The 12,526-nt window shown below is 41.0% G+C and overlaps 1 protein-coding gene across 10 annotated transcripts in view; it reads left to right on the top strand.

Moving 5' to 3' along the window:
* The window catches only part of SOX2 (SRY-box transcription factor 2), a 374,692-nt gene that overhangs the window by 245,236 nt on the left and 116,930 nt on the right, over positions 1–12,526 (top strand). The gene's annotated exons all lie outside the window — the stretch shown is intronic.

Here is a 12,526-nt window from a genome sequence, read left to right as displayed (position 1 = left end):
GTTTGTCTTTATGACCTCATCAGTGCTGGGAGGTGAATGAATGGCTGCTTAGCAACCACGGTGTGACAGATATGACAATATCCTCCAATAGCACGTGCAAATCTTACCTAATTAAGTTAAACCTTATTGAATTAAGTTTATATATCATTGTGGGCCAGGGATTGTATGTGACTCCATGAGGAAGAGGGACTACATCCCTCCAGGAATTAAAAACAATGTGGGGGCGAGGGGGTGTCAATAAGCAAATTCACTCACATTGTAACAACTCCAGAGAACTACCATCACCTGGAGAGACATTCACATATACTAGTTCAAACTGGATTCTCCGTGGATCAACAGACAAAGAAAGGATTTCTGGATAGATAGCATAAATTTAAACTGACTCAGTGCCTTCTTTCTGATCCAATAAACAGACAGGACTTACTGTCCAAGGAAGCCCCAGTCATTCCTTGGAAGAGTTGGAAGGACTTGGTTCAATCTGTTTTCATGTTCTGAGCAAAAGGAGTAATGACCTGATAACCACATAAAAACCCCTGCGTGGGGTTTGAAGGCCTATTAGTGGGCAGAGACCTTGTTGGAGTCAGGGAGTGATCTCTGGTAAGCTTATTATCATGCGTGTTGTTTCTTGTGTTGTCACTAATATGTTTTCTCTGTAATGCTTTTTTCTTAAGAATACATGTGCTTGCTTAGAAGGAGCTGTGTGGTAGTTTAACTGTGGGCAGTTACACTGTTTACCATCTCTGAGGAGAAAAGTGAAGCATGCCAGCAGTGAAAGCAAGTACCTTAGAAAGGAAATGCCCAGAGATAAGTCTCAATAGTCTTTTGGGAAAGGGATAGTGAAAAGAGAAACAGGGGACAATCAATTCTGAATTATTAAGAGAAATCAGCTGGTTGAGAAAGACATTTCAACACTGAGGATTGGACAAAAACACAGCTAATAAATTTGTTATATTCTGATGACCAGAAGAGGAACAATGATCCGGGTTCTTAGGGAACTTCCAGCCCATTGGCAGAGGGTCCACTAGGCGAGAAAACTCTTGGAACCAGCCCCTGGACAGGAAGTAACGATATGCTGTCCAGATCAAGTACACAACTGCAACAGGAGATGTGGACAGACATAAGCGCTGACTTCCTGAGTTCCCAGGGGGTGCTCGACACATGCTCTGCCCCAAGTCCTGCCCCCACTCCACCCTTGCCCCCAAGCCCCTGCCTCACATCTTCCCACCCCTGCTCCAGCCCCTTCCCATCACATTCCGCCCCCTCCCCCTGCCTCTTCCTGTCCCTGCTCTTCCGCCTCCCCCCCCCCCCCCCCCCAGTGCCTCCTGTACACTGCTGAAGAGCTAATTGTGGTGGGCGGGAGGTGCTGGGAAGGAGGAGGAAGAGCTGATCCGCAGGGCTGCTGGTGGATGCTAAGCACCCACTATTTTTTTCCGTGGGTGTTCCAGCTCCGGAGCACCCACAGGGGCGGCGCCTACGTGGACAGATTAGCAGTTAGAGCAGGAGAAGCTGCAGCTGGAGAGGGATCAAGTGTGTCTGGAAACCCAGCAGTTTGCAGACTGAAAACAAGAGAGAGCAGATCAGGAACATCAATACTAGTATGAGAGAGAAGAAAAGCAGAAACAACCAAGCCCAAGCTGAGACCCACACCCAGTGGCAAAGGAAACTGCCTCAGAAAAGCTCTGGGATGGGTGAGGAAAAGTAGGGCGGCAACTGGGGTTACTTTGCCTGTGAATGCCCACATCACTCACTAAGTACCAGTGCAGTGATGTGAAGGCCAGCTGCATGCCAACTTCAGAGAGTTGTCTTGCGTGGCTGAATCTCCAGAGGGAGGGTATCATATAATGTCATATAATGGTCATGCTGAACCATTCACACCCCAAACCACTGCCTACGTGTCATGCTTCACTCTCCTGGTTGCAGATCCATCAGATTGTCAGTGGGAGGGGAAGGTGATAGATAGTGGAGGGATACTGGGACTGCTAAAATTATATTAAGCCCCATGTCTCCAAACCCCATCTAATGCTCCCTGGGTGTGAAATGTGGATTAAAGTTCCATGGGTAAAAGTCTTCACGCTACCTACAGCACAGGTTTCTATACCCCAGGAAGGGTTAGGTCCTGGTTGGAGGAATACTGTCAAATATTGTATATTCTTTGCTTTTTCAAAATGACATTATGGTTTTGAAAGCAGAAGGGGTAAATCAAGTCCCCTCAGTTCCAGATGGGCAAGAAACTGTCTGAGCCAAATGCAAATAGAATAGTGGGGAAAGGGGGGTTGCACTTTCTCACCAGTATCCAAGAATAATCAAGTTAGCTTCTCAGTATATGCAAACAAATACCTGAGGAAAGGGGAGTGACAAGACTTCCCAACTTGAAGGGCAATTCTCAGGGTCCTAAAGCCCAAATCAGGGAAATAAGATCTTTTCCTACCCTCACCAGGGACCCAAAGGCAGTTCAGAGCATGGTGATCACAGTGTCTCCACCCAAAAGTAGGGACACTGAGACAGCTGTGGTGCACTGCCAAATCGATGGCACCCATCCCACAATGGGAAATGCCCAGCAGGATGTAAGACAGCTGCTTGAGAGATCATAAGCCAGGAAGGAGGGGGAACTCTCTTCTGTGGTCTCTGAGTCCTTGATGATCTGTGAAAATGCAGAAAACCCTGAGCTGGGTGGGAGAGGGGATTCTGCTCGCCTTGACTCAGTGTATGGGGAGCAAAAGGCCATCCCAGTGGGGTGGGAGATCAGTAGTTCTCTCCCCCTCCCAAAGAAAAGCTGAGGTTAGGCCACTGGAGTCTCTGGGTCCCAACCCCCAGGGGAGGAGGGAAAGAAAAGGGATTTGGCTATGGGGAAGGTTTGAAGAATATCTCTTGCCTGACCCTCTGCTGTTAAAAGCAGTGCATGGTTGAGAGATGCTTCACAGAGAGGCAGCCCTAACATATTCTCCCTTTGGTCCAAAGAGTTGCTGCTTGTAATAGTTCTATGGGGAGTGGGGAACCTCAACCCATTGATGAAGCAGCTGACCACTTAGGGAACAAAGAGACACCACACACACTCCCTAGAAACTGGATGGGAGGTGGGAATAGGGGGACTAGGTCTCAAGTTTACACCAAAGGTTTTTTGGGGGGTAACAAAAGTAAGAAGGAGCATGTGAGAGCTTGTCACTAGAAGTTCTAAAGAGAAAAATTATACAAGATGGTTGACAAATGTGTGAGCTGTATGGATTTTTGAAGGATGTATGCTGCCTTGCTAGCAGAATGTTTATTATGTGCATAGTTGAAATAGGAATTTATGAAAGGTATAATAATATTCAGCAATATCCTGGACAAACTTTACTGAATTAAGTTAAACCTTATTGAATTAACTTCATGTATCATTGTGGGCCAGGGACGGTATGTAATTCTATGCAGGAGAGGGACCACAGCCGTCCAGAACTAAGAACAGAGCAGGGTGGTTAGGCAAATTCACTCAGGTTATAACACCTCCAAAGAGCTAGCATCACCTGGAGAGAGGCTCACATATACTGGTTCAAACTGGATTCTCCAGGGGCCAACAGATAAAGAAAGGATTTGTGGATAAATAACCAGAGTTTAAACTGACTCAGGGCAGTTTGTTATTTGTCTTATTTGTCACAGTTCAGGGCAACTGCACCTGTATTCCTCTTCTATCCCACAGGAGCCCCACATCCCACAGGAGCCCCCACTCTGGGCTCCAGACTCCTCAGCCATCAACACTCTTGGTAAGAAATGTGCATCTCTCTCCCTCTTCACTGGAGTATTTCCAGGTTGCACAGTTCCCTGTCAATGCTGTGACCTCCCTAACAAAGTCAGGTTGTCTAAGCCAGCCTGGTTCACTTTTCTCCTCAAAGATGGTAAATAGTGTAATTGCCTATAGTTGAACTACCATGCTGCTCTTTCTAAGCAAGTACATTTGTTCTTCAGGTAAAAGCAGTATAGAAAAAACATATTAGAAACAGTAAAAGAAACTACACTACATGCTAATAAGCTTACCAGAGATACCCCCTGACTCTGACAAGGGCTCTGGACAGTGAACATTCCCTCAAACCCTGCCTAGGGGTTTTCCTGTGGTTACCAGTTTGTTACTCCTTTTGCTTACACCAAGAGCACAGACTGAGCCAAGTCCTGCCAAGGCCATCTTCTGGTGGGTTTGTCAGTGCTGGGAGATGAATGAATGACTGGCTGCTTGGCAACTATGGCATCACTGAGTCCATAAAATAAGCAGTTGTGCCACAATGGGATGTTAAGCTGCTTCTCATATATCTCTTGGGCTGACTGCTTTTTATGTTGTCCTCCTAAGGTTAATGACTTTTTATGGGAGTAACTAGCATTTTCAAATGGAAATTAGAGTAAAGTGCTGCTAGAGTGGTATCTTTCAACCCGGTTTGTATGGGGAACATGTTTTCAGTCTAGACCACCATCAGCATAGCATCTGAGTACTCCAGTAACATTAAGAGACTATCCTCACAGTATCCCTGTGAGATAAGGAGGTGTTGCTCCCATTTTACACATGGGGAGCATTCTGGTGGTCTCCGGCACAAATGAAATTGTTCTTCCATAGATTTCACTTGTAAACATCTACCTGAAGCTGAAGAAGGCTTATTTGAATCAGAAATTGGGACTTAATTTCAGAAGTTATTGAGGAAATTTCTCTTACCTAGGTTAGCAGTTGTGAGCAGACAATCTAGCCATTCTCTGTGCATATTTAGGTGTGCAAAGAACCATCAAAAGAATCAAATAACAGAGGGGAGAGGCTTCTCCTTTTTTTTTTTTGCAGAAAAGACTGGTAAAATCTAAGAAAATCTGTTCAAAATGCTGATAATTTCTCTTGCCTAAGATGTCAGACCCTCCACCTACATTAATCATGCCTGGTCCAAAGCCCGATGAAGTCAATGGAAGTCTTACTAATGACTTCAGTGAGTTTTAGATCAGGTCCTTACTTAGTACTGATTTATTATTATCATCCACCCTTAGTTCTAATTGCCGTAATGCCATGTCATAGATACATTCAGATTCCCGAAACTGTTAGCAGCTTTTGTCTGTTTTCCTGCATAGGTTTGACTAGATCTTTCTTGAAAATGGTTGAGTTCTATCTACTTGTTTAGCCAATGGTGATGGAGGAATTTTGTTTGGTTCCAGAAGTGCTAGTCTGTGATGCACTCTTTTCTCCCAGTCTCCCGGTCAGTTCATTGGAAGATATAACTTGGGGTTTTGTTGCTGTGCAACTGATAAGTACAGTAGTTCTTGCCTGATATTGTTATGGTTCAACTTGCTGCTCCATGTGTTGTGAGAGTCAGTGTTGCAAGAGGAGGACAATGTTGAAGTGAAAGCTTGGGAAGACTGTCTGGGTGAATGAGAGGTGGACATAGCTATGAGGTGTTGGGTCATTTACTGGTGCACCCAGTTTTTGAACGGGTATCTTTCCAGAAATCTTAGATTCTATATCACCTTGTTTTTTTCTGTTTGACAGAACATTAGTGTTTAGTAAAGTAGCATTGGAGATCATGAAAATATTTTATTTAATCATCTCATCAATGCATTTGTAATGTCTATCTTCAAAAGCATAAAAGGGATGAGGGTTTAAGGATAGATTATTTTTAAAGACATGTAAATACTTTTAAAAGCTAGTTCATGTGAAAGAGAGAGCTGCAGGTACTGCATGAACCCATTACTTTATGGGCTGCATTGGCTTTCTATGCAGACTCTTTCACTGAGTTATACAGCACTTGAAGAAGTTTGTCTAATGTATCTCAGGCTCTCAGAAACTGTGCTGATTAGTGCTAATAAAAGGGCCTTGATAAATGGAACCTTTGATGATCATACTGTATTGATAATACAGTACGTAGCACTTATAAATAGCTTTGTGCTTCCAAAGAGCAGTGCATTGTCTCATCTACGCTTATCATTTAGATCCATAATATAGACCTTTATTTCTGTAGGTCTATCTATTTGACATACATGTGTTGCTGATAGTGCATTTTGGGTGGCAGTATTTATTTTAGGAACAGTCATTATGATGGCTGTCAACCTGCCCCACCAAGATACAATAGATTTAAGATCACTTGCTGACACTTTCCTTGTTTGATAATTTTCATCTTTTCCACAGTGACCTGCCCCCACATGCAGTCACTAAAGAATAAACATCTTTATTTACATAGGGTTTTTATAGATTGAGTTTACTTTGGTGATGTGGGTCAATATGTTTCCCATGGCTTGAAAAACACAAGACACTTGAATTCTTAAGGCTAACTAACACCTGTATGTTAAAATAATAAAGGAACTGCTTTTTCAAATGTGGTGATGAAACTTTATTTATCAAGGGTGTGCACAGGAATTAGGTGTTTATTTTATAGGAGATGTGTGAAATGTTTCACATCAACCATGAAACCAATTGAAACATCCCACCAGAAGTCATGAAATGATGATGGTTTTTGACTTTTTTTCAAAATTCACTTTCTGGTGTAGAACAGTCATGACTAATATGTAATACCAAAAAGAAAATCTCTCTTCAGTCTATAAATATATTTTAATCTCTGGGTCCCGTTACAGAGAAGTGTGTGTGTGTGAGAGAGAGAGAGAGACAGAGACAGAGAGAGAATAGGCATACACATTAGGGTTGCCAACTTTCTAATCACACAAAACTGAACACCCTTGCCCCACACCTTGCCCTGCCCCTACCCTGAGGCCCTGCCCCATCCCACCCCTTCCTCGAGACCCTGCACCCGCTCATCCATCTTCCTCGCTCTGTCCCTCAGTCTCCCCCACTCTCACTCACTTGCTCATTTTCACTGGGCAGGGGTTTGGGAGGGGATACTGGCTCTGGGTTGGGGGGTGTGGGCTCTGGGGTAGGGCCAGAAATGAGGGGTTCAGGGTGTGGAAGGGGCTGCAGGCTGGGGCAGGGGGTTGGGGTGTGGGAGGGGGTGAGGGCTTTGGGCTGAGGGTGCAGGCTCTGGGGTGGAGCCAGAAATAAGGGGTTCAGGGTGTGGTAGGGGGGTCTGGGTTGGGGCAGGGGTTGGGAGGTGGGGGGGGGATGAGGGCTCCAGTTGGTGGTGTGGGTTCTGGGGTGGGTCTGGGGATGAGGGAATTGGGGTACAGGAGGGGGCTCCAGGCTGGGGCTGAGGGATTCAGAGTGTGGGAGGGGGTTCCAATCTGGGGCAGTGGGTTAGGGCGTGGGAGGGGAGGAGGAACGAGGGTTTCAGGCGGCGCTTACCTTGGACAGCTCCCGGAAGCGGCAACATGTTCCTCGGCTCTGAGGCGGAATGAGGGTCAGGCAGGGATTTATGTGGAAGGAGGGAATGCTGCCCTAAATGGCATAATTCCCTGACCCTGAAGAAGCTTTATTCTGTGGTAATGGGTAGATACAGGTATGGGGAGAAACAACAATCTCAGTGTGATAACATCTTATAGGGTATTAGCAGGTAATTTCAATAACTCTGTTGACATTAACTTGCCACCTTCACCTTCCACAGTATAGAATCTTCTCATACAGGATTTGGGCTGCCAAGGGACCAGAGTGGATGGAAGCAGCGAGCCTCTGTTGATCTCAGTTGTGTATACGGCTACTTCTACAGGAGGGTCCATGCCCCACTTTTCCTGTATTTACAAGAAAGTAGCCAATGCAGTGGATGTGTGTCTTAAAATATAATAAAAGAGAATAATTAATAATTAATAACCAAACAAGAAGCCACCATCTCGACAATCCAGTGATGCAAAGTAATATTGATATAACTGTCTTTCTATTAGAAAGGACTGGAAATCAGAGATTTACCACTATGAAGAATAAATTCCATCATATTCATTCTTATTAGTTAACTTAAGTTTTTAAACTAATTTTCAGAGTAATGAAAATATTTTCTTAAATAAAAGTATACAATTACTCTATAACATTTTTGAAAGTCTCTGATTTCAAATGCTTTCTGCTGGAAAACCAGATGTGTCATTCCTACTTTGCATCATCAAACTTGTTTCTGTCTAGGAAGCATATCATCTTTTTTATATTTTACTTCTTATTTTTTATATTTTATTTTATACATTAGATAAATAATTTAGTGACTATTTTATTCTAGTAAGTAAATGTTTATTTGTTAAAGTATGTATCTGCGTTATAAATAATCACTGGAGTTTTCTTTCTAGTGTCAAAATTATTATTATTTATTTATATTTCAGTAACACCTAAAAAGATAACTAGTCTAGAGTATATTTCATTTAGGAGTGTTCAAGACTCTTGATTTGTGGAAGTTTCAAAGTGGGCAAAGGACTGTTCTGAAAAATGCTTATCTAAGATATGGCATGTTTCAATTGCAGTTGTACCTTTGATTTTAATGTTCCTCAGTATGAGTTTATTATTATCCCAGTAAACAGTTTAAGACTGTCAGTTTTTCACCTTCTGAGCCTGATTCTCTCATTCTTCCCTCATCATTCCTAGCTGTCACTCAGTCTCTGCCTGCCCCCCCAACACACACACAACTTGCTGTCTATGACAATTTTTCTCTATTGAACCTAATTAGCATAAATATTCTTTAATCTTTTTATTCGGTGATGAGATCCCAGCTATTCACCATTGAAACCGTTGGTGCACAGAGGTGGCATCATCAAAAACCTCCCAGCTGTACTATCAGTGTCCGCTGCAATATCCCAATGAAGCATGTGTCTTTCGTAGCAGCCCAGGGAGATGGCATTAAGTCATTTTTCTCCAAAGATCTCCTCAACTGCATTATCATCATACAACCTTTGTATGTTATCACAGTTTGATACCATTAAAGGAACAGAACATAATTATGTGTGGTTTAGTCTAGAGAGAGAGACCAGAACTGCAACATTCACATCTGGTTCTGGACTGAACTTTCCAGAGCTTGTTGGAAAATGGGACATAATTTTTGCAAAAAAAATAAATGAAGATTTCAGTCTGTCTTTTCACTTAAATTTCATAGAAAAAATTCATAGAAATTGCACATTATAAACATGTTCATCCAGCCCTAGAATTTCCCATATGTAAACTGTGTTGGGTTTCCAGATTTTCATATGGGCATAACTAAAACCAAAATTCTGCTCTCAGATCTGGTTAGCTCTGATGTGCTGCAAATCCATAAAGATTTTAATATATAGTGTTCTACATTGCCTGCATGCATGGAACTTTTATTGACATCTCTGGGGTGGGATATCTGTTCTTGTACGCAGAGCAAAATAGCGGTAACAAGATCAGCTATGCAGATCTGAGAACAGACTTTTCAGTGTACAACATGAGGAGGATAACCCCAAAGGAGTACATTTCTTGTTCAAGAAATAGTGAATAAGTAGCTTATTTAAATGTCCCATTTTCCCTTCATCCTCTGCAAGGAAGAATCACAGAATACTTATATTTCACCATTTGTCTTTTTTAAGTAGATATTTATGATTAATGTAAAAATTACATCATTATATAGTTGCTTTTGCTAATGTATTTAATTAATTAAATGCAAAATGTAAGTGAAAACTGTAAAGGATTAGGACTTCAAAACACACTCTTCAATACAATAAGCTTTTTTCAATAGAGAGTGCATTATCTCAATTAGTTTTTTTCTTATCCGAGGAAAAAATTACTAAGGGAAAAGTTACTTCAGTGGCTTTTGGATCAACCCCTTAATATATGTAGATTCACAAAGTCCAGACGGGACCATTGTGATCATCTTGTCTGACCTGCTCCATAATACTGGCCATACAGTTTCACCGAATAATTTTGACATCAAGCCAATAACTTCTTGATGAGCTAGAGCATATCTTCTAGGAAGATGTCCGGTCTTGGTTTAAAGACTTCATGTGATGGAGTTTGCCCTTACGGTTAACAATTTGTTCCTAGTTTCTAGTCTTAATTTTTCTTGCTTCAGCTTCTAGCTCTTGGATCTTGCTATGCCTTTGTTTGCTAGATTAAAGATCTCTCTATCAGAAATCTGCTCCACAATAGGTACTTGTAGACCATGATCAAGTCGCCTCTTAAATTGATCTTAATAAGGCCTCTCACTATAAAGTACGTTTTCCAGACCTTGACTTTTTCTTGTATCTCTTCTGAACCATTTCCAATTTTTCAAGGTGTGTTTTGAAGTGTGGATACTGGAACTGGACGCAGCAGTCCTGAATGATTTTTACTAATGCTGATTGTAAGTTTAGAGGGAAAAGAGGTTACTCATATATGACTACATACCTAAGGTGATGAGGTAATTTGATGGCAGGGACAGTAGCATGTTGTACTTTAACGTAGTAGAATCAGGCTTGGGATTTCAGCTCTTGGAGCTGAGGCGTCTCCTGCCAAGCATGCAATTGAGGGCCAGAAGGCAAGGACTGGCAATTCTACTATCATAACTCTTTGCTGGACACTTCTTGGAAGGGTGTGTCCATTGTACAATATATTCCATCCTCTTGGGTTGTGGTAAAACACCACTTAGCAGCTATTTGTAGGAGGGATGTGCGGGTGTAAAGGAAGTTTGAGTAGGATTTGTCATACCATATATAACCTGTTGTCCATCAAGTCCAATACCTTGCCTCCAGCAGTGGCCTATGACTGATACTTTACAAGAAGGTGAACCTCAGTATTCCCCATTATGCGCCTAGCTCTTTGGAAGGAGAGTACGTGGAGGGAGAAGAGAATAAATTAGTATGGAATTATGTCTTCAGAATAAATTAATAGGAAAAGCCTGAAGACTGACCAGTCTGACTCTCTTTGCAACCAAAACAATAGAAGAATTACACTTAAAGGCAAAGGGCAATGTGCTGCCAAAGACCCTTGCTGCAATAATTATTCTAAGTAGTTTTAAAGGACATAATTTAGACTGGAAGGGATCTATTTATGATTTAATTTTGTACTGTTAAAAAAAGACTCTTACATCACTGTAAAAATCTCTTTGGGCAACAAAAATATCATTAGAATTATCTTTTGATATTTACTAAAATAAAAGTTATGGACATACAAAGCCTCAGTAGGGAATAATTCTCTTATTTTTGTTTGTGTTTTAAACCTCTCCTCAGAGAAGGAATAAAATTTAATAAATCATTCATTCTTTTTCTCAACAGTATATTTAATCTACCTAAAATATATTTCAAATGTACAGTGATAAAAAAAATCTTCAATATCCTGCTATGCTGGAGCTAAAGAATGTTAGATAAAAATCAAAACTTTCATTTTTAGGCAAAATTAAAACTCTTGTCCATCAGCACTATGCAATTTTGACTCTTTCATAATGACATAAAGTTATCCTTGTACTTCTGCAACAATTGAAGTTTTGTTATTCCATAGTGCCAAACTTTTTTTTCCCCTAATTTTGTGGGAGTATTTCTCCCTCCACACACACAATCACAAAGAATACATTCCACATACTTGAAATAAGTTAGCCATTCTAAAGTTCAGAATTCATGAAGCTGTTCCAACATAGCATGGTTAAGGAATTGCAGCAGAATCTCAAGGTCACTGGGAATATTCTTTGGGGTATTCTTATGTGGCTTATCTATGCTCACATGCCTAATATATTTTTTTTCAGTGCAAAGAATAGCCACTTGCAGAGAATGGAAGCCTTAGCCCGGCCCTGTGCCATCCCTTATTCAAGTTCTTTTATACTCCTCTTTTTAAAGAAGCTGTCAAGTTCTTTTCTGAAGCTGACAGGAAAGGCCAAATCTGCAGTACAGGAAGAGAGGCAAAAAAGAAACTTTTTGTGTTGATGTTTTACTAAGTGAGCTAAGGAGAATTTTAGAATCATGTAATTTACTCTGGCGGCATTTACTGTACATAGCTATAGTGATGGTAATTTCTTTCATTGTTGAAGTGAAAAGATAACCATCAATCAGTTGTCAATTGGTCAATTGCAGAAGTGATGAAAAGAAACTGGTAGGAACAATCACTTCTGTGGCTACCTAGACTATTTGGGGTTTTAAGGAAAATATGGGAACTGGAGTGTGTAAAAATGGAATGAGCCTGGCAGATTAATAACATTAAAAGGTTTAACAGAGAAGTAAATATAACACAGATAATCAATTTAATTATAATTATTTTGATGAGTTAAAGCATTGCAGGAACAGGTTAAAACGCAGTCAGTACTGAAGCATCTTGAAACCATGAATGTTGAAAACTAAGCAGGTTAGGGTAGACTGTTAAACTGACTTTTGAGTTGGAATAATTCTTTGTTCAGTGTCAGGATCCAGTCTGATCATTTATTTCAGATGTTACTATACATGCAGTAATAATCCCAGTCACAAATAACATTTTTTATAAACGGGAAGATAGCTAGTCTTGTAATGCTCTAAGATATTAATGAAATACATTACAACATTTAAATTGCAAAAGCTGAATAAGAAATAATATCAGGCTGAGTTCAGGGATCAGCACTGCTTTAAAATAAATAATTAGGAAGTTATTTTTAAAACTAGTTCCAGGATACATGCTGGTATCCAAATGCTGCATGTTTCGCAGTTATTAACATTGTCTGAAAGTCATCTATTCCTTTTTATTTCATTTTATTAGGGATTAGGCAAAAGATTTCCTTTTAAT

This window comes from Caretta caretta, chromosome 9, assembly GCF_965140235.1.
Source record: "Caretta caretta isolate rCarCar2 chromosome 9, rCarCar1.hap1, whole genome shotgun sequence".
Classification (NCBI taxonomy): Eukaryota; Metazoa; Chordata; order Testudines; family Cheloniidae; genus Caretta; species Caretta caretta.
This window is presented reverse-complemented; position numbering and strand designations above follow the sequence as displayed.